Here is a 7,804-nt window from a genome sequence, read left to right on the forward strand (position 1 = left end):
ACACACACACACACACACACACACACACACACCTCTGATGTGTGTCCCATCAGTGCATGAATGTGATTTAAAGCACTGATTAGTCTCCATAGATTGATTTGTATGTGTTAGCTTTGTAGAGACATTTGTTTAATTTTCTCTATTTTCTATAATTTTCCTGAACAATAACATCAAACTGATGTAGTCGATTTAATAAAAAAAAAGAAGTCAACAGTTTGTTTCCACTCAACTGAATTTTGAGTTAAGGTAAAAGACGTTTACTTTATGTTTACATTGACTTTAAGTAATGTAAAGTCAATGTAAATAAATGTGTTACTAAAGTTGAGTGGAAACATTTTTTTTTATTAAAGTCACTACATCTGTTTCACTACAATGATTCACTATAATTTTGTGAATCTGTGGTTCTGCGRGTTCGTCGTCTTCATTGTCCTCTGGCTCTGGGTCAGACTCTGGGTCCAACATGTAAGGCTGGATGGACAAGTCTTCCCTTGTTGACATCTTTTAATTAATTTGTAAATATTCTGCTAGAAATGAGTTGATCTGAGATGTGAAAAAAGAGAATTTAAAAGCATGATTTGTCTCTTTTAAAGACCAAAAGGTATTATCATCAAAGTCTAATTCCTCTTGAGGAAGATGCAAATGTAGCATACCCCATATCAGTACTGCTGCTGTTTTATATAAATAACATTAATGGCTACATGATTAGATGTAAATGTAAAACAACTACATTTTTATATGTCAGTAATATTTTGAAATCTCATGAAAAATGCATGCAGATCTGCTGGTTTAGGAGCACGGGGCGCTGAACTACAGGCGCTAATTAAAGATGTCCTTGTCTGCGCTCGGCCCACTCTCCACTGACCACATTTTGCCTCGTTTATGCTGATCATAACCACTCCTCAATATCAAAGAAACCTCTGAGGGGGGACATTACAAATCCTCTGGGGCCGGAGGAGAAGACTTTATCTACAGAGCTCATCGGAATATCAATGAATCAATGTCAAATCATGCCAGCACCTGTGTGCGCGGCTTTAATACATAAAAAAACCATTCATGTCACTTTTGAGGAATAAAGGCTGACGGGCCTAAACCACAGTCACCGTAGACGTTAAATGTGGATCTTTAAAGCTTTGACAAGCAGAAACAAATCAGATCCACCAGCTTCAAGCAGACAAAACCTTTTATCAGTAGGACACATGTCAGCAAAGTGCTTTAAAGATAGGATTATTAGATGTGGACAGCAGGCTTGTGGCCTTGACTCACTTCAAATGACCCTTTACAATCGGAATCACTATTTTAAGAACAAGCTGCTACGACAGAGATGAAAGCACCTTTATGAGCCTTGTCATGTTTCGCTTCCTTCACCTGCTACGTTTGCTCCTCTTTTGTGACCGTGCCCACCTAAATGCCTTGTTGTTCGCCTTCATAATCATTCTTAAGCATCTTCAGCCATCAGTTTGTTTCATTTGTGAAATTAAGAGTCTGTTGAAGAGGTGATGCTGAAGTGCAGATTAAGTGCTCATCGATGACTCACTACGATTCACCCTTCATTTCTTTAAAATTTACATTTTATTTAACAAATCCAAAGGGAGGTCTGGGCCTGAAAGCAGCCCAACATGCACGTTTCTGGACTGTGGGAGGAGACCGGAGTACCAGGAGAAAACTCACGCAAACATGAGGAGAATGTGCAAACTGCATACAGAAAGACTCCAGGTCCAAACCAGGGATTGAACCCAAGACCTTTTTGCTGTGAGGCGACAACAACTAATCAGTTGTGCTGCCACAGTGATAATAACTGGTGCAGTGAAGGGCCAGATTTAACAAATTATGTCATGTTTAATTTTGGTAATTCAAGTATTTCAGCTATATCTCTGCCTCTGCCTGTTATTCTTCTGCTAATTTCTACTTCTTTGTGCTCCTTCCTGCAAATTTGAGTTATTTATGCTTCTTACAGTTGCTTTCTGCTTTATTCAGCTATTTTAGCTCTTAGCTTTTAGACTTTTTTATGCCTTTTCAGCCATATTTTTGCTCCTTTTTACTGTTTTTCTGCTTCTGTTATGTTTGCTTCCTTCAGCTTTTTAAGCTTTACTTACAATAATAATTTTGATATCAAACATTTTCAGCTCAATTTCAACAGCTTTCAGCTTAAGTTTTCAGCAACAGGCATTCACAGCATGTTCACAGGAAGTGCAATTTCTCTAGTCAGTGAGAAATTGACTAGAGAAATTGGTAATTAATATTAAAATGATGAATGAGTTCATGTTTTGTGTTTTTATGAGCAGGAGTCAATCACAGAGCGAGTTTGATTTATTAGTCTTTTTGAAAAAAATATTTATAAGATTTCATCGTAGTGGAGACGAAATCAATGTGGATTGTTGTCATCCAAAACAACTCTATTCTCGAAACTTTCATGGTAATTTAAGTAAATGTTGATGTACAAACCTGTTCATCACTGTCAGTTTCACTTCACGTGATTATTCTTTCAGACATATTATTATGTCCCTACAGGAAGTATCCCAGGCTAACCGCTAGCAGTGGATGCTGTTGTGTATTGTTTGAGACTGGAGTTATTTTTAAGTAGCAGCAATTTGTTCTTCGCTCAGCAAGCCGTTAGTTCAGTCAGAACTAAACTGTTTCTCTTTAGATTAAAAAAAAATCTAAACTGTTTCTCCAAACTGAGTTCCTTAAAAAGAGCTATCCACAACAGGTAAGATACTAACTATTTATAACATTTATAGAATCCCATTTGAAAAGAGCCGAAGAATCATTTTAAGGCTTAAATTTTGATGATACAGCCTTTTAGCTTATTAATAGATGTTTTTTAATATGAAAAAGAAAAACAACAAACTGATCTTTTCCTCCAGTTAATATATACAGCAGGTAAAATAAGTATTGAACATGTCACCATTTTTCTCAGTAAATATATTACTAGAGGTGCTAATGACATGAAATTTTCACCAGATGTYGGTAACAACCCAAGTGATCCATACATACAAAGAAATCAAACCATAAATGTCCAGAAATGAAGTTATTTGTAATAATGTGGAATGGCACAGGGAAAAAGTATTGAACACATGAAGAAAGGGAGGTGTAAAAAGGCATTGAAAGCCAAGACACCAGCTGAACTCTCTCAGTAATTAGAAAGCAAGCCTGCCCCTTGTCAGTGCAAATTAATATCAGCTGGTTCAGTCCCAAATGATGGCCAGGTGTCACACAAGAACCATCTGATGATGGGTAAAAGTAAAGAGCTCTCTCAAGACCTTCACAACCTTATTGTTGCAAAGCATAATGATGGCATCGGTTACAGAAGAATGTCTAAACTTCTGAAGGTTCCAGTGAGCACTGTTGGGGCCATAATTCAGAAGTGGAAAGAACATTATTTCACCATAAACCGACCACGACCAGGTGCTCCTCACAAGATTTCTGACAGAGGAGTGAAAAGAATTATCAGAAGAGTTGTCCAAGAGCCAAGGACCACTTGTGGAGAGCTTCAGAAACACCTGGAATTAGCAGGTACGATTGTTTCAAAGAAAACAATAAGTAATGCACTGAACCACCATGGCCTGTATGCACGCTCACCACGCAAGACTCCACTGCTGAAGAAACAGCATGTTGAAGCTCCTTTAAAGTTTGCTGCACAACATTTAGACAAGCCTGTGAAATACTGGGAGAATATAGTCTGGTCAGATGAGACCAACATTGAACTGTTTGGATGCCAGAATACACATCATGTTTGGAGGTCAAATGGCACTGCACATCAGCCCAAAAACACCATACCAACAGTGAAGTTTGGAGGTGGGAACATCATGGTGTGGGGCTGTTTTTCAGCATATGGTACTGGCAAACTTCAAATAATTGAAGGAAGGATGAGTGGAAAAATGTACAGAGACATTCTTGATAAAAATCTGCTTCCATCTACCAGGATGATGAAGATGAAACGTGGCTGGACATTTCAGCAAGACAATGAGCCCAAACACAAAGTCAAGGAAACTCTCAGTTGGTTTCAGAGAAAGAAACTAAAGCTGCTGGAATGGCCCAGCCAATCAGCTGACCTGAATCCAACAGAAAATCTATGGAAAGAACTAAAGATCAGAGTTCATAGAAGAGGTCCACRAAACCTTCAAGATTTGAAGACTGTTTGTGTGGAAGAATGGGCCAAAATCACACCTGAGCAATGCATGCCACTAGTTTCTCCATACAGGAGGCGTCTTGAAGCTGTCAGTGACAACAAAGGCTTTTGTACAAAGTATTAGATAAATTTCAGTAAGTGTGTTCAATACTTTTTCCCTGTGCCATTCCACATTATTACAAATAACTTCATTTCTGGACATTTATGGTTTGATTTCTTTGTATGTATGGATCACTTGGGTTGTTACCGACATCTGGTGGAAATTTCATGTCATTAGCACCTCTAGTAATATATTTATTGAGAAAAATGGTGACGTGTTCAATACTTATTTTACCCGCTGTATTTAGTAGTGTTGTGGTCAAGACCACCTAACTCGAGACCAAGTCAAGTCCAAGACCACAGTGTCTTGAGACCAAGTCAAGTCCAAGACTTTTAGGGCCTGGACCAAGATCAAGGGAGGACGAGACCAAGTCCCAGAGAACCACTGCTCACTTTCCTGGAGTGCTGCGTGCAAGTGAAGTGGGAATGGGTGACAGCCAGTAACAAAAATACATAAATATCACTGAGTCAGGTTTGGATTTGAATCAGCATGTTTTAAATCCAATGAAAGCAAAGATGTTAAATAAATTGGACAACAATCTTTATTTACTATATTTACTGATATTTCCACAGTTGTGGTCTTGAAATAAAATTCGGAGTCCTCAATGTCTGAGACCGAGAAAAGACCGAGTACAAATGCTGTCTTAAGACTAAGACGGGTCTCAAGTGCTACAACACTAATACGCTGCATAAAAAATAACACTAATGTGTTATTTTTTATGCAGCGTATTAGTGTTGTTTTTTTGTTTGGTAGATTATTTCTTTGTTGTAGCAATGCTTCTTGACAATAAATCTTTTGATTGGCACCAGACTGGCAGCACCTGGGGGTATCAGAAGCTCGAAACAAACGTCAACAACAACAACAAAATAAGCTGTTTGACAGAGAAGATTTGGCAAATCTTTCACGTGTGCAACCCACATACTCAGCTCTACTGCTCACCCCACAAATGCCTGTTCCTTACAAATGTGGCTCCATTTAGAAGTGAAATGAACAGGCTTTGCCATCAGCATCTACAATAAATCTTTAGTTAAATGTGTTACTACAACATTTAATTTCCCTTTAGGATCAATAAAGTAATTTTTGAATTTGAATTGAACTGAACTGACATTCCAACAGTTTGACTTATTGTTACAACAAAGAAATAATCTACCAAACATTAATTTCCTGACTTTTTGGGCTAGGTTTTAGAAACGAGAGATGACGTGTAGCGTGTTTGTTCGACACAGCGTGACACAGTTCAGCAAGACATTCATCAATACTGAAGTTTGATTGTGAAGAGATCAATTTAGTGGAGCTCAAGAGCAAAAGTTGAACCTTCTTGAGTTCATCTTCATGGAAAGCCCGACACGTCATCCTAACAGAGGCCTGATGTGCTCCTGGGCGTGTACCACTATGGGCAGATTGTCCGTCCCATGGGTGGACGCAGTAAGATAGGGGGCACATCCTGTGGACGTCTGGGACTGCTGGAGGGGGCCGGGATGGGCGTGGTGACCGAAAGGCGGAGCGGGAGGGGCGGGGGGACTCTACAGATGCAAGCCCGGAGATAAGAGGCAGCATTTCTGGAACGGGATAATTGGCTTCCTGTCAGAAAGCTTCAGGAGCTGTTTGTCAGGTTACAGCAGCTTTGAACGTGTTTATCTGGGAATCAGAATGCGAAAACAAGAACAACAAAGAGCCCCGGCCGTGTTTACTCGAGTAGCGATTTCTCTGCCGTCACGGCGGCTCTGACAGGAAGGAGAAACGTTAAACAGGAAGTCGTCTGGAATCTGGGCTGCAGTTAAGGTTGGAAACAACTCCCTGCCTCTACAGAATTTGGTGATGGGAACTTTAAAGAGACCAAAAAACTCTCCGGGTTTCTTAAAGCTTTTCATCCTTACTGACACAAGGTATCTTTAACATCTAAAGAGCTGAAATGAAAACATGTTTTGAACGGGAGGTGTTTGGTTTGGCTTCCAGGTGTTTCAACACAATGAAGAGTTGTTGGAATGGACACAACGCAGAAGACAAGAGGACAAACCAGAGGAATGTCCCACATTGACACGTGACATAGTTCACAATCACAGTCCCCTCTACGAGCAGGCAGAAGTCGTGCAGTCATGTCCTCACCGACAGCGATGGGAGAGAAAAGAGAAATGTCTCTATTCTACACAGAAACAGGGTCTCAGGTGGGTTCTGCAGCCCCAGGTAATCTAAAAAGAAAAATTAATGAAAAAGTGATGTGCCTTAGATGGGCTTTCAGCTGAGAGAAAGTAAGAGTTATGGCTTCAAAGTGAGGATTTAGTGGGGAAAACAGAGTCTGGTGGTGATATTTAACTTCATATGAAGCTAATCCACGGTTTTAACTCTTTTATCATTTTTTCTGATGGAACTTCTGCAGCGTGACTTCACTTCACTTCACCCCTGCAGCAGCTCAAAGCTCTCAGCTCACAGCTGCCCGGGGTTTATTGTCTCGGAGGGATTGAGGCAGATTTGTCAGAGACAGCCTGTGGCTCTTTTGCCCCGAGGTGATGTTCGGCGGTGAATACCAGATAGCATCAGCACCGACCGGCTCACCGTCCCGGAGCGTGGCGGCTCTCCGGCTGACCTCCATGTTCCATATTCATGTGACATTCTTAGCTGGTAGGCTGCCAGAGGTTTGTGATCGTCGTCCTCGGCAGTCGTGAATTTTAACCAGCACAGACCTGCCAAGCAGCGAGAGGACGTAGGAGTGAATGTTTCACACGTTAAGTCTACAAACTGCAGAGGTGGTTTCATGAATCATCAGAAAAAAAGGTGTTTTGTTTTTTTAGGCTCAACGTTTTAAGCATCTGTACTTGCTTTTTTCCACATGACTTTTTTTTTTTATCACATCAGCTGGTGACTTTCATGCCAGAGTTTTACACTGAGATCATCTTATGTGAAGAAACTCTCGTCAAACTTTGAAAATAATATATGCAGCATCACAAGATGTCATGCTCAAAGTACGTACAGTATGTGTTCAAGATGACTCTCAGCTACTACCCCAGCACATTGTAAGACAATATCTGTACAGCTGATTAAAGCTGTGTAGAATTCATTCTTTTTTGTTGTTTTTTTTTGTTTCAAAGCAAAAGTGCAAAAGAAAACAACCATATTTAGTTTATTTTCTTCCAATTTTAAAACCTATGTAAAACTGAACTAATTAGAAATCCACTCATTGTTTGATTTTTGCTTCAGCTATCTAAATCCAAAATAAAATATACAGCTGTTTTAATATGTGGCGACACCAGAAATTATGGAAGTTGTAAAAGAATAAGAGTTTATAGTGACTGGAAGAGGACTGCTTGAAAACAGAAACTATACCATTGATATCTGCTGCACTCAAACCCTATTCTGCAGAACTTAGAATATTAAAGTAATATTGTTCACAGTAAGATCATCAGCTCTCATTGAAACACATCGACTCACTCTAAATAAGACAAACATCCATGGTGAGAAGTGAAAACGTAATACATCAGTAGTTCAGGCCATGATTTCTGGTTCTGCCCAAAGGTCCTAAATGATGCACAAAATATAAAGCTTGTCTTTGCTTTATTAAAAAAAATGAAAATAAAAAT

At 39.6% G+C, this 7,804-nt stretch overlaps 1 protein-coding gene and 1 long non-coding RNA gene across 3 annotated transcripts in view; one reads left to right on the forward strand and one right to left on the reverse strand.

Moving 5' to 3' along the window:
* tmem108 (transmembrane protein 108) overlaps positions 1-7,804 on the reverse strand; it is a gene marked incomplete at its 5' end in the record, with an annotated part of 67,173 nt that overhangs the window by 14,883 nt on the left and 44,486 nt on the right.
* The window catches only part of LOC106517485 (uncharacterized), a 6,002-nt gene continuing 3,957 nt past the window's right edge, over positions 5,760-7,804 (forward strand). Inside the window, exons 1-2 of the long non-coding RNA XR_001310217.1 lie at positions 5,760-6,011; positions 6,186-6,394. This is a non-coding gene — a long non-coding RNA (uncharacterized LOC106517485). The remainder of the gene's footprint in view (positions 6,012-6,185; positions 6,395-7,804) is intronic.

The sequence above is a fragment of the Austrofundulus limnaeus genome, unplaced genomic scaffold (assembly GCF_001266775.1).
Source record: "Austrofundulus limnaeus strain Quisiro unplaced genomic scaffold, Austrofundulus_limnaeus-1.0 Scaffold49, whole genome shotgun sequence".
NCBI classification, from domain to species: Eukaryota; Metazoa; Chordata; class Actinopteri; order Cyprinodontiformes; family Rivulidae; genus Austrofundulus; species Austrofundulus limnaeus.